A 23,236-nucleotide genomic window follows, 5' to 3' on the forward strand; every position below is an offset into this window, starting at 1 on the left:
CTGTGCAATGGGCCTAGGCTCCGGGTGTGCAAGAGCTGTCTGGCCGGCGGCCTATTGCTTAAGCATAGTTAGCCAAATATCAGTGGAAGCCCCTTGTTTTAAAGTTACAAGCGCTTGGGCGATAACCATCTTGTCTCTCTTTAGTTTGAGCCCTGAGCTTACAGACCAGCCAGAGAAGTAACACCAATCCGCAGCAAACGGCTGCACCAAACAATCCCACCCCCACCCCTTAAGCGATGACAATCTCTCCGTCAAGGACAGGAGTTAATCTGGATAATAATAGCGGCTCTCAACTCCCGGGGAGAGGGTGGAGTTTCAACTTTTGAAGGTCCGAAGGGGCTCTTTGTGTGAGTCTTTCTGGGATCCACAGGGGATTCTCTTCATCCTGTGGAAAAACACATAGCTCCCCTGGATCTTATGAGAATAGGATCCGGGCCTCTCCAAAGACCAGTTAAGATATCTTTCACCATTTCCTTTGGCCTTTTAGGTTCTGAGGTTTGACGCTTGGCTGTAGTATGGCCCTGAGCGTCAATGTTTATGAGGCTTTAAAGCCCCAGGCATTCCAGGCCTTTAAGAAGTGTTGAATAACATGCAAGGCCTTTTCCCCTATCAAAGACTGGGAAAGCCATCTGTAATTTTCTCCGCTCCTCTAATGGTAAGAAGGAGTCAGTACCAAATAATGGGGGTGTTGATGGAAGTACACCCGCTGGATTAACAGGTCTCTTAAATTTACCGGGGTGTGACCGGTTATCCCCTATTTTCTCTCCCTCCTTTTTTGTTTCTTTTTCACCTAGCTGAGCTGTTTCCTCTAAAACTTTATCTCTTGAGCTTTTAGAGTCATCAGAGCTATCAAGATTTAAAGCTTTAAACTTATTTACAGAATCATCTAACAAATTATTCACTCCCTTGTCATTAGACATCCCGGGAGGTCCTTTTTCCTTACACTTTATTGTTGGGCGCGCCCCATCTCTCACTACATTCGGTTTCTGACATGTAATTCTGGACTTCTTTAAGATTGCTACAACAGTGAGAAAAATGGCTCCTAGTAAAAGCACAGAAGCCTCTACACTAACCTCCCAAAATAGCAACATTCCCAAGCCAAAGTCCAGAAAAGACATACCTCTCCGAATTTACCACCCTGCAGTTCTGAATCCGCCCCGTTAGAGGGGTCTCCGCGGTGCCAGTGATGTTAACAAATTCCCGGGTTTCGGCACCAGATGTCCCGCGCTATGTTCTCGCCGGCAAGAATCACACAGGACACTCGGATCCTTCTGCAGGAAAGCTTTAATGCATCTTGAGAGAGGAGAGCATAAGCTTACCAGAGCAAGAATCCCATCCCCTAATAAAGGCTGGCAGCGGCCGCCTGGGACGTGTCACCCTATGAATGGCTTCAGCTCCTCAGGCCATATGAGCCACGGGATAGGCAGAGATCAAAGAAATGGAAATTACCCAGCGCCTGCGAAATAATTTACATTCAGTGCCTGCAGGCACCATCATTGTAATGGAGAATGCAGGGACGGCTCCCTACAGGGGGTGTCTTGTTCAGACCACCACAATTAGTGTTCTCTAGTGCTGTAAGAATGGCAGGAATAGGAAAGATAGTGCTCTCATGCAGGGGCCATGTATTAGGGGCTTATGAGTGTAAATAATTAGGAAAGTAAGCCTTGACAGAAGTAGGAAGTCAGTCATTTGGATTTCTTTGTGGGAGCCTCTTTGTATTCCAGGTCCTTCATGTGGGAGTATCCCAGGAGCATTCAGGGAACACCTAGGCAGCAGTGTTGTCAAACAGTGATTGTAAAGTATTGGTTATTGGAAGATTATATTAAAAAAAAAAGCATTTGGCAAATGTGTGCTGACTGTGTGTGTTTGCCAGTGTTTTCCATTCTATTCTGATCTGACTCAGGTAAAGCTTCCTAACTGGGTTATTGGTAACATTTATTTCCTTAGATTTGACTCAGTTGCTTCTGTTGGGCATAGGATTCTCAGCTAAATAGTAGTGTCCTGGTAGAGTCTCAATTAAAAATATTCTGTCTGTATAATAGGGGAGTGTCAGCTTGAAATGTGAAAAGCATTGTGGTAGTGATTTAAAATGTTAAATCCAAAGATTTCCTGATGTGTTGTTTTGACTCCTGATAACACTACACTTTCATGGTACAGAGAAGCATAATGAATTTTAAAAAGTGCCTTCACCAACTACTGAACACATTTTAGCCTAACCCCTTCCACTTAATTTGTGTGTGTTTGAATGTAGCTTAAATAATTCCGTTCCTCTTTTGAAACTCACAGAAACTGCTGGTGTGAGCAAGTGGGAGCTCACTGACTCCAGAATGTCCCTTGGGGAACCAGCTTAAGACTGAACCAGGCCCCCTGAATGTGGGTGTCAGTTGGGGGGCCTGGGCAGTCTATGGGGCCTCTGGCAGTGGACCAGTATTTATCCCTAGTGCATGATTGTTATTTTGTTAATTTGTATGTTCCCTTTCTGCCTTCTGGTTAGGTTGTCTGTCTTGTTGATTTTCTCAAAGACCCAACTCTTTGTTTCACTGATTTTTTTTTTTTGTATTATTTTCTTTGTTTCCATTTTATTGACTTCAGCTCTCAATTTGCCTATTTCCTGGCATCTACTCCTCCTGGATGAGTTTGCTTCTTTTTGTTCTATAGCGTTCCTGTTAATTCTCTAGTGTGGCTATTTTCCAGTTTCTTTATGTGGGCATTTAGTGCTATGAACTTTCCTCTTAGCACTGCTTTCAGGGTGTCCCATAGGCTTGGGTATGTTGTGCCTTCATTTTCATTGAATTCTAGGAAGTCTTTGATTTCTTTCTTTATTTCTTCCTTGACCCAGGAGTGCTGCAGTTGAGCATTCTTCAATTTTCATGAGTTTGTGGGGTTTCTGCAATTTGTGTTGTTGTTGAATTCTAATTTTAAGCCATGGTGGTCTGATAAGATACAGGGGGTTATTCCAATTTTCTTGTATCTGTTGAGGCTTGCTTTATTGCTGAGTATGTGGTGGATTTTAGAAAAGGTTCCATATGATGCTGAGAAGATGGTATATTCTTTTGTGTTTGGATAGAATGCTCTATAGATGTGTGTTAAACCAAGTGGGTCATCACTTCTGTTAGTTCCTTTGTTTCTTTGTTAAGTTTCTGTTTGGTAGTCCTGTCCAGTGGTGAGAGTAGGGTGTTGAAGTCTCCCAGTGTATAAGTGTGTGATGTTTAATGTGTGATTTGAGTTTTAGTAATGTTTCTTTTACAAATGTGGGTGTCTTTGTATTGGGGGCATAGATGTTCAGAATTGAGACTTCATCCTGATGGATTCTTCCTGTGATGAATGTGAAATGACCTTCTTCATCTCTTTTGATTAATTTTAGTTTGAAGTCTAATTTGTTAGATATTAGGAGAGCTACACCCACTTGTTTCTTAGGGTCATTTGATTGGAAAATCTTTTCCCAACTGTTAACTCTGAGGTAATATCTGTCTTTGAAGGTGAGGTATGTTTCTTGTATGCAGCAGAAGGATGGATTCTGTCTTCGTATCCATTTTGTTAGCCTGTGTCCTTATAGGTTAGTTAAGACCATTGATAGTAAGGGATATTAATGACCATTGATTGTTGATTCCTGTTTTTTTTTTTTTTTTTTTTTTTGCATTTGTTTTTGGTGGTGGTATTGTGTGCGAGTTTTCCCCCTATTTCTGGCTTTTGGTAAAGTGAGATTATCTATTTTCTATGTTTTTGTGAGTGGAGTTTTCCTTCCAGAACTTTTTGTAGGGCTGGATTTGTGGCTATGTATTGTGTAAATCTGGTTTTGTCATGGAATATTTTGTTTTCTCCATCTATAGTGATTGAGAGTTTTGCTGGGTATAGTAGTCTAGGCTGGTATCCATGGTCTCTCAGTGTTTTTAGAACATCTATCCAGGACCTTCTGGCTTTCAGAGCTTCCATGGAGAAGTGAGGTATAATTCTGATAGGTCTGCCTTTATATGTTAGTCGTCCTTTTTCCTTGGATGCTTGCATTTGTTGTTCCTGATTGTTCAGCTTTTCTATTTCCATCATTCCCTCCGTTTGTGTTTTCTTTGTTGTCTCTGTTTCAGTTTTCAGGTCTTGAACTGTTTGAATTGTTTTCTTCATCTGTTTGATTGTGTTTTTCTTGGCTTTCCTTGCTTTCTTTAAGAGATTTGTTGATTTCTTGCATTTTTTGGTTTGTTTTTTCTTCCATTTCTTTAAGGTATTTTCTCATATCCTCATTGAGGGCTTCTATCATTTTCATGAAGTTGTTTTTAAGATAATAAACTGTTTCATCTGTGTTGGGATGTTCACATCTTGGTGGTGTAGACTGCCTAGACTCTGGTGGTGTCATATAAGTCTTTCTGTTGTTGGATATGTTCTTATACTGTCGTCTTCCCTTCTCTTCTTCCAGTGGGTATAGGTGGGGTTTCTCCCTCTCGGTGGGTATGGTTTCAAGGCTCTGTCTTCTTCTCTTTCCCGGATGGTGCAGGGGCAAGACAGGAATGGCGGCCGATGTTTGATGCTTTGTTCTGCCTCCAGGTCAGTCTGTCGGTCTGTCTGTCTTTCAGTATTTCTGTCTGTGTCTCTCTGTCTCTGTCTCTGTCTCTCCTTTCTCTACCAGAGGGTGGAGAGGCAAGACAGGAATGTCGGCCGTTGATGCTGGCTGCTTTGTACTGCCTTCAGGTCTCTCTGGGGGATTTGGTGGCAGGAAGGGTCTGGTGGCCGCAGGTTAGAGGACTCAAAGAGGGAACTGTGGGCTAGACGAGCCCTTGGGGTCACCTCTCTACCTGAGGGGCAAGACAGGAATGGCGGCTGATGATGCTGGCTGCTTTGTTCTGACTCCAGGTCCCTCTGTGGGATTCCGTAGCAGGAAGGGTCTGGGAGCTTATTTGAGTCTTGAATAAAAACATTTAGCAATTTTTTTTATATATGCTAGGCACTACTAAACTTTATCTTCTCATTTATAAAAGTCATAACACGATCTTTACTTCAGCTTCAGTGTTGTTGTAATGTTGTGGAGAGATACTTTGTTTGGTGTAAACTGTAAAAATAAGTTCCTGGGGCCAGTGAGAAAACTCAGCAGGTAAAAGCCCTTACCATTGCAAGCCTGACTATTTGAGTTTGATCCCTAAAATCTAGGTAAATGTAGAAGGAAAGAGCAACTCTACATAGTTATCTTCTGATGTCTCCATACACCTTAGCCTCATTGCCCCTCCTCCTACCCCCTTTTCTTTCTTTGTTTCTATGTACACATTCTAGTGTTCTCTCTTGAATAATGATAAATGACTTTTAAAAGTTACTATTACAGTAAAACATTTGTGCTTGCTTTAGATATGTTTCATTCCTGGATTCTTTATCTGAACACTAACTGTGTCATGAACCTCAGTTTGAGGGAGAGTTGATGAATTAGAGTAGTTGTAGGGTTGGGATGCACACAGTGACTGACAGTGCTGGGAGGTACAATGACATTGAAAGTTGGAAGACCCACTTGTCTTCTGTCTGTCTCCTTAGCTGTGCCGTTGCCCTTCTCCTGAGTCTTGTTTTTGTAGTTCAAAATTGGGATAATTATTCCTTGCATCCTATCTGCATGTGAGAGGTGTTTGCTTTGTCAGGTAAAGGTTGGGGAGGGAAAGCTTGTCAAACCCATGGAGCCATCGTAGCCATTGTGAAACCCAGAAAGCACCTTGGGGGTGGCTGGTTCTTGTGCTGATCCGTGCTCTGTGAGTCTGCCATCCTTTGACCCTCTGAAGTAAGGGAATGGATGAGGCATCTTTTTAAAAAGAAGTCTGATTCTAAATTGTAGTGGTTTCATAAAGCACTAATCAACTTGTCTGTTTCCTCTGGTACTTAAGATATATTCTTATCAAAATAGTGAAAATGTAATTATGATTGATAGAAAAGAAGATCTAACTTGATATACAGTTCTTTTAATACAAAAGCAGGTACATTCCTGTAAGTGGTACAAATGAAAGTGGGGAGATACACTTTCCTCTCGTCTGTTTGAAAGGTATCATTAGCTCCACGTACAACAGCTGCATCTGTTCTTTGAACATTTGGAATCATTCAGAAGTCTGCCTGCTGTAATCACAGTAAGGTATATGGAAAATGATGATTCTTTAGAAAAGTGTCATCTCTAGTTGACTTTGGTAAAGGAAGAGAAGATTAGTACTTCAGACTTGTCACCAAAAAGATGAAAAACTGTTTGAGTAAGTGTGGGAGATTTTAAATGGCTGGTTTACAGTTTCATTTGCTCTTATAAGCCTGACTTACATACATACCAGTTACCCTTAAGTATTGCTTCCAGTGGAATATCAGTTTATTTATACAGAAGCGTGTACATGTATAAATAATCTTTATTACTTTTAGTAAAATTTGACCATTAAGCAAATTTGTTTATAGGTTCAATGAAAGCTGGTATAAAGCTGAAGGTGGTCGTATATGTTTATAATCCCATCATTCAGGATTTTGATGCAAGAAGATGGAGTGTTCAAGGTTAACCCTGAACTATAAACTAACAACAAGGAACAGTCCTGATAGTGGTACATTCTAAAATTCCCATTAGGTAGGGGTAAAGAAGGGGTCCACATTTAAAAGACAGAAGAAAGGCATAATGAGATCATGTGGACACTGCCTCAGAGCTGCTTTTCTTTCCTGTGTCATCTGTTCACTAGTTTTTGTGCATGTAACCATTGCTTTTCCACAGATTACAATAATTGACTTTTTGCTTTATTGGTTCTTTGCCGTTTTTTGGTACTTTTATCTTGGGCATGAAAGACAGTCAAACACAATTTCCTGACATTCTTTTTTTTGCTGTTAGAAAACCTTTCACCCTCATTCAGCAGTAGAAGGAATCTGTCAGCTAGTTTCCCATTGACTGTGGCAAGGCACATACTAGTGAAACTTAAGTAGGCTTGTGACTGCACAGTAATCCACTGCCCTAAAATACTCATGTTCCCCTTTCAGCTCTGGTCACTTAGATTTGAAACATTATTTTTCTGACTTAAAGGAGAAATCTCTATCAGGCTTTCAAGTATTTATGTTTTTCTCTCCTTAATACACTGATGAAGGGGGAGAACTCAGTTAACTTTAAAAACAAACACTAGAAAGGGGGGAACATACACACACACACACACACACACACACACAGAGAGAGAGAGAGAGAGAGAGAGAGAGAGAGAGAGAGAGAGAGACAGAGAGAGACAGAGAGAGACAGAGAGAGACAGAGACACAGAGAGACAGAGAGACAGAGAGAGACAGAGACACAGAGACACAGAGAGACATACACACATCCTACCCCATCTCTTAACATTCTCTTTCTCTAGAAATTTTGACCTAACAGATCAAACTTAGAGGCAGGAGAGACCATGTTTTAAGTTTCTGACTCATTCATGAACTTGACTGAAAACTTGAATATGTCTGATTTTTATTTCATGTGTTGATTAAATAAGGGTGTACACGAAGTCTTTATTACTATTTGAACTTCATTCTGATACCTCAAAACTGCCCACTGAATAAGCCTGTTTGGGGCTTCCATATAGCAGGTGACAAACATTCTAAATATCAAGTGGTAATTTAGATCTGGTAACAGTTTAGTTTCAGCAAAGAAATAGTAAATTGAAGAATAAATTCTGTGTAACGAATCCAAAACTTTGCAAAGCGAATATGTGTTAAATTACACAAATTAGAGATTTAACATTTAGTAATCAGATGATTTTTAAAGTAATTCATACTTAAATTACAAAATAGATACTAAATTATTGTTCATTTCTGAATATGAACTCATAAAAATCTTTAATTACATTTATTACTGTTCCATACAATTAGTTGAGGTTATGATTAAATCACAACTTAACTATCTGTGATTTGATGCAGCCTTTGAATTGAGGACAAGGAAGCAGTTTTTGTTGCTAACTCTGATACTCATCATGTAACCTTTGGACATGTACTTCTTTGCCTTCTCTTTGTCTGCAGATATCTATGGCTGCTTTGCACCTTAATATTCCTAGATTTTTTCGGAGTTGCTGAGGTACAGCTGAAGAGACTAGGCTAACAAGTACTTTCTCTCTCTCTCTCTCTCTCTCTCTCTCTCTTTGTGTGTGTGTGTGTGTGAAACCAAAACCACATAGAATTCCAGCCTAAACTATCTCTTGTGACTGTCTCATTAGAACCAAATATCCAAGGTGAATTATGCTAACTAATATTACTTTGGTTAACATTTTCTGCTTAGTTGTAAATTACTTTATGGTCTGTTGAATACTGCTCATACCGTATTTAGTCACTTATAATTCTACACATAGAAAGGAGTGTTTGAAGAAGTACTAGACCATCTGTAATATCTGTAAAATTATCTTGAAATGAAAGTAGTGAAAGGAACTTTTAAAATAGTTTTAAAAGGACATAAGTGGATTGTAGAGATGGCTTCATGCTTGAGAGCACATGTTGTTCTTTCAGAACCAACATTAGGCAGCTCCTAACCACCTGTAACTCCAGCTGCAGGGGATCTGACACATCTGGCCTCCAAGTACACATGCACTTCCATGCACATACCCAGACAGACACATATCATGTACATAGTTAAAAATAAATGTTATTTAAAAACTTTTGTTATAAAAAGGAACATAAGAAACTAATTATAGAAATGGCTATGTTCTTAAGCACATCAAACAAGGGTATTGAATTCGCTTATTTTGTAATCTCAGGAATAAATTTTGAGATAAACATACATATGTGCAAGTAGCTTTTTTCTTTCTGTGGATGTTTGTAAATGTAGATTTAGGATGACATGTACCATAAAGCTACAGTGAGTTGGGAAGAGTTCCTCAGCCTGTATTCACTAGAGCTTCAGAATGTGACCTTGACTATTTGGAAAGAAGGTCTTTATAGCCCTTAGTTAAGGCTCTTGAGATGCAATCATCTTACATTTAGGGAAGGTCCTATCTCCAGAGCTTGATGTTTTTATGAAAAGAGAAGAGGAACAGAAAAGATGAGAAGATGGAGGTTGTGATTATAGTGATGGATCTCTGTAAACTAAGGAATATCAGTAGCCACTGGAACAGGCAATGCTGGTTCATCTCCAAGAGCTATGGGAGAACATTGACTTTGCCAGCACCTGGATCTCAGATTTCTGGCATCTAGAATTATAAAACAATAAATTTATTTTAAGTTTCTGTGTTTTTGTTAGTTTGTCATGGCAGTCCTAGAAAACTAATATAGAGACAAAGTTGCACTGGTCAAATTTAAAACCTCTGTAAATTTATGAATCTATTTGGTACAACTCATATACTACTTAACAAAAGGGCCCAAATCATTACAGTTTTTTTTCATGTGATAATAACCTTGCACCTAAAAATCCTAAGACTACTACTACAAACTAATGAAAAGTTCATCCCACTTTGGGAATACCTTTCTTTTTGCTCTCTTCTTTTCCTCTGACAGATTTGATTTGTATTCTATTTTAGCATTTGTTTACTTTGTACTGTGCATGGTACTTGGTGTACAGTAGAGACATCACAATATTTGCTAAGAGATTGATTTGATTAAACCACATTAACTTTTCATTCCTAGGCCTTCTACAATTCTATGAAATTGAAAAATCAGTCTTACTTACAATGGAAAAGTTTATCATTGATACTGTGGCTAGAATTGTGAATATTGTGTTGGGTAGTAGAACTCACATGAACAGATGACAATGCTAGAGATCGCTTCCAAACTATATAAGAAAAATACATAGGTTCATTGTAGAAACTAGTAAGTAACAAGTAATGACTGTGTATAGCTTGAATCAGAGGATAGTTTTTTAAAAAATGCTGTACCTACCAATACATTTTATTTTTTACAAGGAGAAAAAGGCAAGTCTCACTATATTAGAGATGAGTATTATTCTCCTATTTATCAGTGAGTGAAATTACTAAAGCAGTTTCAATGAACATTTTGTTTTAGACACTGAAACAACAATGTTAGTCTTCGTAGGTTAGACAGTTTCTAAATGGAACTCTCTCAGAGATCAAGTGATCAATATAAAAGTCACAAAGATGTATTTTGTCATTTATAGTTCTCTGTGTCATGGCATATAAAGACAGCACTGAAATACAATCAGGGGCTCCAAAGATTACTCAGTTATAAATTATCTTGCTGCTATATTCCTTTCATATCTCTTAGCAGCTTTTCAATTCTCACCAACCTCTATAAGTCAAATATTAATTATTCAAAATTGCAAATTTCAAGGAAATAGCAATGTTGGGAATGTTCTTTTTTCTTCTTCTATCACCATTTACTCTCTGATTGCTGTATCAGAGAGCTTATAGGAAAATTCAGTCAGTTGTAAAGTTTCATCTTAAAAAAATGAATTTGTCTTTCTGTTCTGTATGTTCATTACAAGCCTGTCATGGGCAGCTTAATCAGAATGTATCTGCCTACCCTTAACTGGAGTTTGTGGCCATACATGAAAGAGAACCCACAGGCATAAAAGCATTGAGACAGGCAGGGCTTACTGGATATCCACATTCTGCCTCTTAATAGTTGCTGCTTAGCCAGGCGGTGGTGGCGAACACCTTTAATCCCAGCACTCGGGAGGCAGAGGCAGGTAGATCTCTGTGAGTTCGAGACCAGCCTGGTCTACAAGAGCTAGTTCCAGGACACCCTCCAAAGCCACAGAGAAACACTGTCTCGAAAAACCGAGAGAGAGAGAGAGAGAGAGAGAGAGAGAGAGAGAGAGAGAGAGTGTGTGTTTGCTGCTCTGTGTAGGTTAAGTGGGCACAGTAGTTTCTGTGCAGAAGTGAGTAGCAAAGCTTGGCTGTGAAGTTCAAGTCCAGCATCATTGGAAATGAGGAAGATTAGTTGGGGCCATTATATGATAACTTCATCCTACAATGAACTTCATTAGAAATGGAAGTTTATGGAATTACATAATGCATTATTTTGCTAAGGATGAATATGAAAGCAATGTGCAGAACAACATGTATGGGGGAACATAAAATTTAGTGAACATCACTACTCTATGGAAAGTAAGTCTTCCTGTGTATCAGTCTACCTTTCTAAAACAAAAACCTAGTTTGCGTTGGAAATTCATTTTTTTTCAAACCATAAAAGATAATAAAAACTAAACATACCTACTGTGTCAGTGACCATAAAAGTTTAACTGATCTATTACAACTTTTTATGTTAATGCACAAAGTATAACTTAACTCTTCTTTTCTGAAAACATACATACCTATAAAAAAAAAGTGATCCCAAAATATTGGAAGTAAGAAGCAAATGTGAGCAATAAAAAACCCAGGGCACCCATCTTACTTAACAAGATAGAGTGTAAGGTGAAGGTCATTTAACAGTGCAGAAATAAAAGGTCATCTTAGAAAGCTAAAGGCATAGTTTTACAGTGCACAATTTACTGTATGGTTATGAAAACAGATTTACTATAGGTTTATAGTAATGATGGATTCATGGGGTTTGGTAATGAACATATTTTTACCCTAGAACATACTACTCTGCTTAGGAATAAGAAATTAGAAAGTCTGAGAATATTCAAGAACTGAGTTTAGAAAACAAGTAGCCAGACACTTCAGTAAAGAACTGTTGTTCACTCAAGGCTATGTACTCCAAAATACATGTTCAATAGTGAAATAAAGGCTTTCTTTGGCATGTGTTGGAGATTTTCCCCCACATTTTGCAGTGTAGAAATGTATGCACTAACACTAAAAACTGGCAAGTAGGATTAAAGGATTTGTTATATAATTTAGGAGAAAGCAGGGCCTATTTAGTATAAATCTTGATTTCTTTTAAAGCTAAATTAAAATATGGTATTTCCAAAGTTTAGTATTCAAAAACATTGATGCATTCTATCTCATCCACTATAAAATGTTGGCTGTTTCTCTTCCTAGTACTGCTTCTCCAACCCTTCTTCATCTTTCAAATATTGACTCATTGTTTTAGCATCCATTTTTTACGGGGAGCTCAAATGAAGTTAGCCTGCCATTTTTTTTTTTTTAATAAAATTCCGTTTTCTAGTACGAGCTACTTGCTCATTGTTTCAAGGTGTCATTTTACATATTTCCTTATATTCAGTATTTCCTGTATACCAGCATACTTGGATAGGTAGAGTCAAATACTACCTTTCTGTTGTTAATCACTTCACATGTGATCCTGTTTCCCATTGCACCTTACAGGGAAGCATAATATTGACTTGTCTGAGTAAGGTTGTTCAGGAATAACATTCAATTGATGTATGTTAAATTGACTCAAGTGTTATTGAAGCGTGGCAAAATGATTTATTTTGGCTCATGGTTTTAAATGTTTTGGTCCATAGTTGGTTGGCGTTCTTGCCTTTAGGCCTCAGTGCAGCAGTATATCATGTTGATGAGCTCATCATGGCAGCTGAGAAACAAAAGGCATGGGATAGGGCCAATACCCTACTGTCCTCTGGACCTAACTTCCTTCCATCATGCCTTCATGTGAAGGTCTGCCACCTCCCAGTGGAGCCACATTCTGGCAGTTGAACCTTCATGACCTTTAGGGAGCATTCTAAATGCAAACTTTAACACTCTTTTATCAGGCGTGTTGGGAAGAAAACACTGTGTGGCTCAAATAACAGTTGGAATTTTTTCTTGGCATATATTTGCAAATATTTTTGTAATACATAACTTGAAGGAATGTTGCTGTGTACTAATTGGGAGACCACTGTACACTGAATAGTGTCTCCTCACTACCACCATCCCTCATCTCCAGTTCCATGTGTATGAAGGAAAAGAATGCAGTTGTGATCTTGACTTTTCTCCAAAGTTCTCTGTGTTAGTTGCTCAGAGTTTGGGCTCTAGAGGAACAAAATGTGTTTGTTTCAGTAAATAATTCTTTCCACACATTAATACTCTTATCCCCAGCTATGAAAGTCTTTTTATACTAAGAATATTCCCTCTGAATTTCAGAGAACCTCACTGTCTTCCAGTTAATTTAGTTCATCCCATATTTAGATATAGTGAAGACAAACAACAGATGACAGCAGTTTTTTTTTGGAAATCCATGTATGATCAAACAGTAGCAAAATGTATGAATTGCAGCACCTTTTATTTATTTATATTTGCCTGTGGCTGTTTTACTGGCTTAGTTTGAGATTGGGGATTATATTACTTATATCTGAATTTGAGTGTGTTAGAAGGGGGTAGGTAAAAAAAAATAATCTTTCCAAATACCTGCATGAGTTTTCTGTTAATGGACAATGCTTTTTATTGTTCTGATGCTTGTTCATAAATGCAGATTGCTTCTGATGGTGCCTAAGTAGGGTTCTTTGGTACCACAAGAAGGCTGTACCACTGAGAAAGCTAAGGGCTAAAAATAGCTTCCCAGTCTTAGGTAGTTTGTCCTGTGTTTCCTTTCTCTTTGAACTTCTACTTCATTATATTGCTCTTGATTATATTGCTCATACTAATAGTATGAGATGTGCCTTGATTGATATCCAACTTCAAGGCCCTTAGTTCCTGTCAGCCTCAGCTTCTTTTCTCCAGGGGCCTTTCAACATCTAGCTCCTTACAGCCAGCTGCAAACCCTTTATGCTTTTGTTGCCCACCAGCTTAATGCAAAACTGAGAGAAAGAGTATGCTGACATTGCAGTCAGAGAAGTGGCCTCCAGGGACCAAAAGCAGCCTGGGTTCTGTTGCATTAGGACTTCAGGTGGTAGGCTGACTGTCAATACGGATTAGAAATGCAAGAGAGCTATTACTTGATACATCACTTATTTCTTGCTATAGGGGAGATATAGCAAGCTCTTTGTAAAGGATTTTGAGAATCTTACACAAAAAGGAAAGCAACTAAGCCATTGCTACAGAATGTCTGATGGACGTAATGCCCATTGACAGCAGCAATGCCACAGAGAGAAAACATTTTCTATACAAGCTATTTGTGCCAGTATTTTGATGCAGAAATATCATTTCAAATTATCTTTAAGGAAAAGGCAATATATTTTACAAAAAGGCATTATATTTTACAAAAATAAAATTACAGATTTTCCATATTTCTGAAGTCAAGCAATCTATGTCACTACAGAATTATCACAAATTTGTCGATTGTGTTCATATTTGAGGACTATAAACTTTGTACAGAGTTTTAAATGAATGTATATGCTTGCCAATAGAGTAAAAAGCTTTGTTCTCTAAAGCAGTGTATCATAAACTTTAGTGTGCCTAGGAATCGTCTAGAAGTCATATTAAAATGAAATTTGTATTCATTTTAAGGTGTTGGGCTTTAAACAACAAATGCGTCAGAAATGCTTCTTGTTTTCTAAATTCACTCCTTATAAGACCTTCTAGCGAACCACTTAAAACCTAGAAAACACATCCATGAGTGTGAATCTCACTAACAGAAAGGATACTTGATAACTACTTCTGCCTAATATTTTATTAGCCATGGGCCCTAAAACTGTCATGCCATTTCTTCTTACCTTACAGCTGGTACAGTACAGTTGTTGGGTTTCTACTGACTAATGTGATGTAGCTGTTCTTGTTTTGGTAATGATTTACTGATGAGTCTGTTTATTTCCCCTCAGCTTCATTAAGGTATAACCAGCAAATAAAGATTGTATGTGTTTATAATTTACATTGTAATGTTTTGATGTATGTATACATTATAAAATTATTAAATCAAACTAATTTCCATATCCATCATCTTACATACCATTTTTTTTGTTATGTGAACATTTGTGATCTAATTGCTCATCAGTGTTCGAGTACATTATTATTATTAACTCTAGTCACCATGCTGTATATTAAGTCTTAGTGGATGGTCTTTGTGTTGGACTATCTGGAACTGTGCCCAAGCCTGTAAAGGGAACTGAAAGGAGGTCTTACTGGGGGTTCAGGGCAGCTGTTGAGCAGAGATGTAGACGAACTTCTGTGATGGGCAGGGCAGATCGCTTCTGATATTTAACTAGGTCTCCAGTCATCATGTTTTCTCTGTCAAAAAATCTAAGTCCAAATTGTTTCTTTCCTTGTTTTAACTTTACTCAAACTTGCTAAAAATATTTGTTGACTATTATTCTCCCTGACTTCTCTCTCCCATTTCTTATCTAAGAATAGTATGTTGGTGTTCTGTAGAAAGTACTGTTCACATGAGAGAAATGAGTCACTGTTGAAATGAATACTGTTATCTGGCACCATGAAGAAAGTCTTGGTAGAAAGGTACCTTTTGATTTGGATATAGAAGACTAGGTCAAGCCTTTTCTAGTTGTTCCAGCAGTGATGGTGCATGGCATGAGTAAAGCATGGAGGCAGGAGAACAGTGAGGTGTGTTTTAGGAATTGCAGGTACTGTAACCTTTTTGCATTCTTAATTTATAACTTAAAGAATCGGAACTGTTTGTGAGTGGCCTTTGAAAAGATCATGCCACAGTTCTGAGTTGCTGATTTTATTCTCTTGAGCAGAGCCTTGTTTTGCCAGTGCAGTGAGACTAGTGATTGGCTTAGCAGTTGGACCCTTACTCCTCTATTCGATCTTACTCTGTTCTCATCTCAGCATGTGATATGGGGAGGCAATGCTTTGTGACCCAGGGTTGGTGAAGAGCATTGTACTTCCTTTTTGTGACTATAACTTTTTGCCTGAAAAACTGCCTATAGACAGACAGTAAGTTTGAGGCCAGCCTGATCTACAAAGTGAATGCCAGGACAGCCAGGACTGTTAAACAGAGAAACCCTGTCTCCAAAAACAAAAACAAAACCAAACAACAAAACCCAAAACCCAAAACCCTACCTATAGAGGGAAAGGGTTGGTATTAACTATATAAAACTCCAAGACAACAGGCTTAATTTAGGGTTTCTTATGAAAGCTAGAATTTATTTATTTCTGGTGTGTGTGTGTGTGTGTGTGTGTGTATGAGAAAGAGAGAGAGAGAGAGAGAGAGAGAGAGAGAGAGAGAGAGAGAGAGAGAGAGAGAGAGAGAGAGAATATGAATTTATTTCTTGAGACAGGATCTCACTGTGTAGCAAGGCTGTCCTAAAACTTATGATCCTCCTGCCTGAGCCTCCAGGGTTTAGCGATTACAAGCATGTGCTACTCCATCCAGTTAGAATAGGGTATCAGTGGAAAGCAGTAGGATGTAAGTTGGGAGGGAGGTGCATCTCATTTGCAAGTGGCACTAGATGCTTGATAATGGAGTTAGACTTCTGTGCTGTAGATAGAAAGTCCTTGGAGGTTTGTTGTCAGAGGAATTGCTGCACACCAAGCCCTATTCAGAAAGATTAGTCTGGCTTCCATGGGAGATACTTAATTTAGAGACCATCATAATATATTATGTCTTAATGGTTCCCATTAAGAGTATATTTGGATAGAAACTTCTGTATTTATTAAATTATGCACAGTTCATGTGAAATTATTTAAACTAATTCACCTTTAGTATTACTGTTTTGTTTTTGTTTTTGTTTGGTTCGGTTTGTTTTGGTTTTTCAAGACAGGGTTTCTCTGTATTGCTTTGGAGCCTGTCCTGGAACTCGATCTGTAGGCTGGTCTCAAACTCACAGAGACCTACCTGCCTCTGCCTCCTGAGTGCTGGGATTAAAGGTGAGTACCACAACACTCGGTGTATTACTGTTTATTTTTTCTTGACTCCAAAGAAGGTCCTGATGGTTAGTGCCTCTTTCAAAAAGAGAAATAGCACTGAGGCTTATCACTGGGTGCCAGAGCATCTTATGTTGCAGTAGTGAGGACACATATGTGTTAGTATTATAACAATTAAAACTTGACCTAATATTGAGAGTGGTTAATAAAACATTTTCCAGATTTATTCCTGAAATATTCCACTTTAGCATGTAATCAGCATTTCAATGTGATAACTAATCTGGAGAGCAGTTTAGTTTCTCAGTAACTCCTGTTGACTTTGGCTCCTTTTTCAGATCTATTTCTGTTCAGTATAATGGACTATTGAGAAAGGAAAACCATTTTCTACAAAGAAAGACAGTTTAAAGGATGACTGTGTGGTAGTTTAGAAGGGGTGCCTAGGTAGAGTAGGCTTTGTGTATATAGAGAAGCAAAAAGTGGGGCAGGATCTAGGTGTCTTTTAAGTACTGGTTTCACTAGCCAGGCAGTGAAGGAAGGTGGGGAGGGTAACTAAGGAAAGATTTTGTGGTTCCCACACTACCTCAGTTTTAAAAACGCTGTAGATAATGCTGAAGAAGCTCCTACTATTGGAAGCTTTAAAAAATACTGTTTGCCCCTCCCTTCCTTCCTTTCCACATGAATGCCATGCCATGATGATGGAGGTTTCTGTCCTGCCTGGTCCTACAGCTGCTTGAGCCCCAATGAACACACAGACACTGTATTAATTATAAAAGTGTTGGCTGATGGCTAGGGCTTCTTATTGGCTAGCTCTGTCTTAATTATTAACACATTTCTATTAATCTAAGTATTTCCACATGGTCTTACCTTACTGGAGAAGGGTCCAGACCTGTTACTCCTTCCTCTGCTACATGGCGTCTCCCTCCCTTCTTCTCTCAACCTTCTCCTGGTCTGGTATCCCTGCCTATACTTCCTCCCTGGCTATTGGCCAATCAGTGTTTTATTCATCAATCAATAAGAGAAACATATATACAGAAGGACATCCCCCATCAATGCCACATGGTTTGGAGGTCAGAGGACATCTTGTGGGAGTTCTCTCTTCCTCCTATATGAGCTCCAGAGACGGAACTTAGGCCATCAAACTTGGTGGCAAGCATCTTTATCCACTGAGCCATCTCACTAGCCCCATTTAAAGACTTAAAAATCTGAGTTTTTATTTACGAGATCCTTTTTATTTTATTTAAGTACTCGAATGCCCTTCTTTATGTAAGATCACATTACTAGACATCTCAGACTGACTTGCGCAATAGTTGGTATACTTAATGTGTGTTGAAGAAATTATCTAATGATTGTGTAACATGGTTAGAGATATCTTTTTTCATTGTTGCAGTAAGAAAAAATGATGTAATGAACTGGAGAGAACAACTTACGTTGTAAAATACTTTTGAGTTTATGTCTATACTTATATATGTTGTCTGTTACATTTATAATATTTCACTATTAGAGGCTGTGTTCTCCACGACTATTAAGCTCTACTATTTAAAATTCTCCTTTTCCTTCTGTGTGTGTGCCTGTGTATGTGTGTGCACATGTGTGTTTTTATTTTATTTTTTTTAATTAATAAGCTTGCTTCAGGTCTAGAGATTCCTCTCATCCCTTCTTGGTTTGGGCCCACTTGTCTTTATTTCATGTGGAATGCTAGAGCATTTGATGCATAAAGTTGTTTTCCCAAGAGAGTCATTATTTAGCCCAGGGCTGATAGGAACAACGATTCAAATAAACTTTTCATATTGTACATTAATAGAAACATAAATGCTAATAGAAAACCCCTTTGCTCCCTGTCAGAGGCAGTTCTCTTGCTTTGGGGACTTATAACAAAGCCAGCTGCTAGCTTTAACAGTCTCATCAACTTAAAAACCCTAGTACAGTTTTTTTAAAGTAGTAGTTGCCTATTTATTACAAGCAAATCAATTATTACCTCATTTTCTTTATTACATATTATGTAAATGTATTGTCATGTAACTATTTCAAAATAAAAAAACAAAGAATTTAAATGTTTTAATTTTTGTAAACTTTTTTTTTTTTTCTTTTTTAGATAGGGTCTTACTCTGTAGCCATGGCTGACCTGGAACAAAGAGTTCCTTCTGTTCATATGCCTGTGCTGAGATTAAAGGTGTGCCCCACAAGGCCCAATGTGAAAGTGTGTATTGTAATAGGTAATATGTAACTCTTGTAAAATAGGCTTCCTTGAATTTTGCAGTCAGAGATCATATCTTCTTTCTTTTAAAGTTAGTTTTCTTTTTTATTGAAAATGATTTTTTATACAATATATTCTGATCATGTTTTCCTCTCCCCATCCCCTCACAGATTTTTATCTTAGTCTTAGTATTTAATACATTTACCATTCTCTTTGCTACTAGTTTGAAAGTTTATGAGACAGATTGTATCATACTACAGACATTTGTGCCCTTGTTAACTAATAGATACTTGTTAGTTCTGTTATTTTTTTTATCTTTTTTTTTAAATTTTAAAACAATCTTGTTTTACTTACCAATCCCTGCTCCTGCTCTCCCCACCTTCCTACCAGCCAACCCCCATCCACTCCTCAGAGAGTATAAGGCCTCTCAGGGGGAGTCAGTGAAGTCTGGCACATCACCTTGAGGCAGGACCAAGGCCCTCCCCACTATATCTAGGCTGAGCAAGGTATTCCTCCAAAGAGAATGGGCTCTAAAAAGCCAGTTCAAGCACTAGGGATAAATCCTGGTCCCATTACCAGTGACTCCACAGACTCCCCACAACTGCCACCCACATTCAGAGGGCCTACTTTGACCTAATGCAGATTCCCTGGCTGTCTGTCCAGAGTCAGTGAGCTCCCACTAGCTCAGGTCAACAGTTTCTGTGGGTTTCCCCAAAATAGTCTTGACCTGTTTGCTCATGTTATCACTCTTCCCCTCTTCAACTGGACTCTGGGAGCTCAGCCAAGTGCTTAGCTATGGATCTCTGCATCTGCCTCCATCAGTTACTGGATGAGGTTCTATGATGATAATTCAGGTAGTCAGCAATCTGATAAAAGGGGAAGGCCAGTTCAGGCACCCTCTCCACTAATGCTTAGTGTCTTAGCTGGGGTCATCCTTTTGGATTCCTGGGTGTTTCCTTAGTGCCAGGTTTCTCACTAGCCCCATGATGACACCCTCAATCAAGATATGTCTTTCCTTGCTCTTCCTCTGTCCTTCCCCCATCTTGACCATCCAGTTCCCTCATGTTCTCCTCTCTCCTTCCCTCTCCTTCTCTCCTCACCCACTCCTCCAGTCTCCCACGCCCCCACGCTCCCACGCTCCCAATTTTCTCAGGAGATCTTATCAATTTCCCCTTCATAGGGGGATCCATGTATGTCTCTCTTATGGTTCTCCTTTGAACCTAGCTTCTCTGGGGCCGTGGGATATAGGCTGGTTATCCATCTAATATTCACTTATGAGTGAATATATACCAATTTTGTCTTTCTGGGTTTGGGTTACCTCTCTCAGGATAGTTTTTTGTAGTTCCATCCATTTGCCTGGGAATTTCATGATGTCATTGTTTTTTACCACTGAGTAGTACTCCATTGTATAAATGTAACACATTGTCTTTATCCATTCTTTGGTTGAGGGGCATCTAGGTTGTTTCCAGGTTCTGGTTATTACAAATAATGCTGCTGTGAACACAGTTAAGGCCTTGTGGTATGAGTGTGCATCCTTTGAGAATACACCCACGAGTAGTATTGCTGGGTTGTAGGGAGACACCCTAGTCCTGGGACAGGTACCAGGTGGACCCGGGACTCACCCATAAGGGTGTGGTGAAGGAAAGCCAGGGTGACGTAAGGAAAGCTTCTTAAAGGCTGCACGTGGAGACCCTAGCCCCTTGTTTCTGGCTGTGCTAGCTGGGTTCCTGTGACCTTGCTCTGGCCTGAGTTTTGCCCTGGTGCTTTCTTGAATAAAGAAATCTTACCATCACGGATTAATTCTTCCTTGAGCGCACGCTGTACACCATTAATCTTCACTGGGTCTTAAGGTAGATTGATTCCCAGTTTTCTGAGAAACCACCATACTGATTTCCAAAGTGGCTGTGCGAGTTTGCACTCCCACCAGCAGCGGAGGAGTGTTCCCCTTATTCCACATCCTCTCCAGCATAAACTGTCATTGGTGCTTTTTATTTTAGCCATTCTGACAGGTGTAAGGAGGTATCTCAGAGTTGTTTTGATTGCATTTCCCTGATAGCTAAGGATGTTGAGCAATTTCTAAAGTGCCTTTCTGCCAATTTAGATTCTTCTATTGGAAATTCTCTGTTTAGTTCTGTACCCCACTTTTTAATTAGATTATTTGGTGTTCTGGTGACTAGCTTCTTGAGTTCTTTGTATATTTTGGAAATCAGCCCTCTGGCAAATGTGGGGTTGGTGAATATCTTTTCCCACTCTGTGTGCTGCCATTTTGTCTTGTTGACTGTGTCCTTTGCCTTACAGAAGCTTCTCAATTTCAGAAGGTCCTGCTTATTAATTGTCAATCTCAGTGTCTGTGCCACCCGTGCTATGTTCAGGAAGTGGTCTCCTGTAACAATCCATTCAAGGGTACTTCCTATTTTCTCTTCTAAGAGGTTCAGTGTGGCTGGATTTATGTTGAGGCCTTTGATGCATTTGGACTTAAGTTTTGTGCATGGCAATAGATATGGATCCATCTGCAGTCTTCTACATGTCAGCATTCAGTTATGCCAGCACCTCTCTTGGTGAGTGCAGGCAGGTCTAAGACTTCAGTGGTGGCAAACCAAAATTTTTCATTTCTAAGGGTCTGTTATCTTCATAAAGTTAAATTTAAGGTCGTTTTCTTCTGCTGCTTCTGGGTTAGGATGTTCAGGTCTTCCTGTTGTAGGACCACTACCTTCTGGTGTTGACATATTGCTCTCTAGGTTGTTGAGTGTACTCTTGCTTTGATGCCCACCCACCTCTTCTTCCAATTGCTGCAGGCTCTTGGTCCAATCCTTGCAGTTGGTGTCTGTGTCTCAGGGATCCTCTCTTGGACCAAGTGTTGCAATTACTGTCTGTATGTCAGGGAGCTGCTTTTGGTCTGCTCTGTCCAGTCACCATTTTTGCCTCAGGGAGCCACTGAAGTCTATGGGGATGGGTGGGTTTGGGGGTAGATGGAACTTGTAGATTACATGGCCTGATGGGGTGGTGCTGGAGCAGCCTGCCTGCAAGAGGTTTGTTGCCTGCTGACCTGCTAGTGTGGCTGAAGCAGGTGGTGAGGGGCTAGGGGTTTTACCCTGGGCCTAGGGCCTAGAGAATGGGTTGTCCAGCTTGGGGCCTTGTCACTCACCTCTTGGTCCTCTCTGTGTAGTTGTAGTCGGTGTCTCAGAGCTGCTGAGGTCACAGGTGCAGGGTAGGGGTGGAATCGGAGTGGGACTTGTAGATTTCTGTTATTTAATAACTTGACTTTGATAGTGATCAGGTTTATTGCTCTGTTTTTGTTTGTTTCTGTAGGTTTTTTCCCTCCAACACACACCTATAAATCTTACTGTTCTAATGTAATTGACTTTGATAATTATTTTAGATTGGTCATAAATGTATGTGGGAAGACTTTTGGTGTTTATATATAGAAGATTTCTAAGTTTTGAGACCTCTGTAACAAAAGGCAAATAAGACAGGCATATTTAATGCACATACTAAAGAAAGAAGCAGGGAAACATTTTATTTTCACTTTGAAGAGTACTGTAGAAAGAAGTGGGAATGTACCAAGGGAACCCAATGAACCCTGATTTCAGATTTCTTGGAGTCTCCATTCTTAGAAATGGGGATCTATCTTTTTCTTCCAGGCCTAGGAAAAGACTCTAGCTTAGCGATGCTCAACCTTCCTGATGCTGTAACCACTTACTGCAGTTCCTCGTGTTGTGGTGACCCCCAACTATAAAATTATTTTGTTGCTACTTCATAACTGTAATTTTGCTACTGTTATGAATTGTTATGTAAATATCTGATATGCAGCCCCCAAAGGTCATAACCCACAAGTTGAGAACCACTGCTCTAGCTAATGTGTATGATACAGTCTACTTTAGAATGTCAGAGAATTTTTTAAGGTTTTTTGAGAGAAGGGAGAAGGCCAGAAAGACTTTCTGGATCTGTTTTCTCAAATGCCAGGATTGAACGTAGCATTCCTTGGGCTACATCTGTAATAAATGGTCACAGGAAGGAAATCTACTCTTCCCAACTAACTTTGAGGCATTGAAAATAAAGAAAGCATTTCTAAAATCCAGTTATTTAGATACTTGCAATCATTTAAGCTTACTTTTAAGAGAGTATGGTTTATCCATTACTGGTAGTTGTAGTCAAGTTATTGGTTATAAACCTAATGGTAACTTGGAGGCGAGCTAGGTGGTAGCCTTAGCCTTGTTTTAAGATGAAAGAGTAAACCTATAGTAGTGTTGTAAAGAATTACTTGAGGTATTTACATGCTAGCATCAATATGCCTGCATATCATTGAGTTATTGGTGAATTACTAAAGTTTATATTGTCATGTTGTAAGAACTGTGTCCATGAGGTAGCTTCCACAGGAGTACCTGGCAGTTATTTGACTAGAGCCTGACATTAGTTTTCACTCACTGTGAAACAGTGATTCAGTGAATGAATTTTCATGTATAAACTCTGCTCTGAACAAAAGAGCCCCTGAGCAGCAGATACATTGAATTAG

General features: G+C 39.2%; 1 protein-coding gene across 1 annotated transcript in view; it reads left to right on the plus strand.

The window, feature by feature from the left end:
- Erp44 (endoplasmic reticulum protein 44) overlaps nt 1-23,236 on the plus strand; it is a 95,102-nt gene that overhangs the window by 12,177 nt on the left and 59,689 nt on the right. The gene's annotated exons all lie outside the window — the stretch shown is intronic.

This window comes from Cricetulus griseus, chromosome 2, assembly GCF_003668045.3.
Source record: "Cricetulus griseus strain 17A/GY chromosome 2, alternate assembly CriGri-PICRH-1.0, whole genome shotgun sequence".
Lineage (NCBI taxonomy): Eukaryota > Metazoa > Chordata > Mammalia > Rodentia > Cricetidae > Cricetulus > Cricetulus griseus.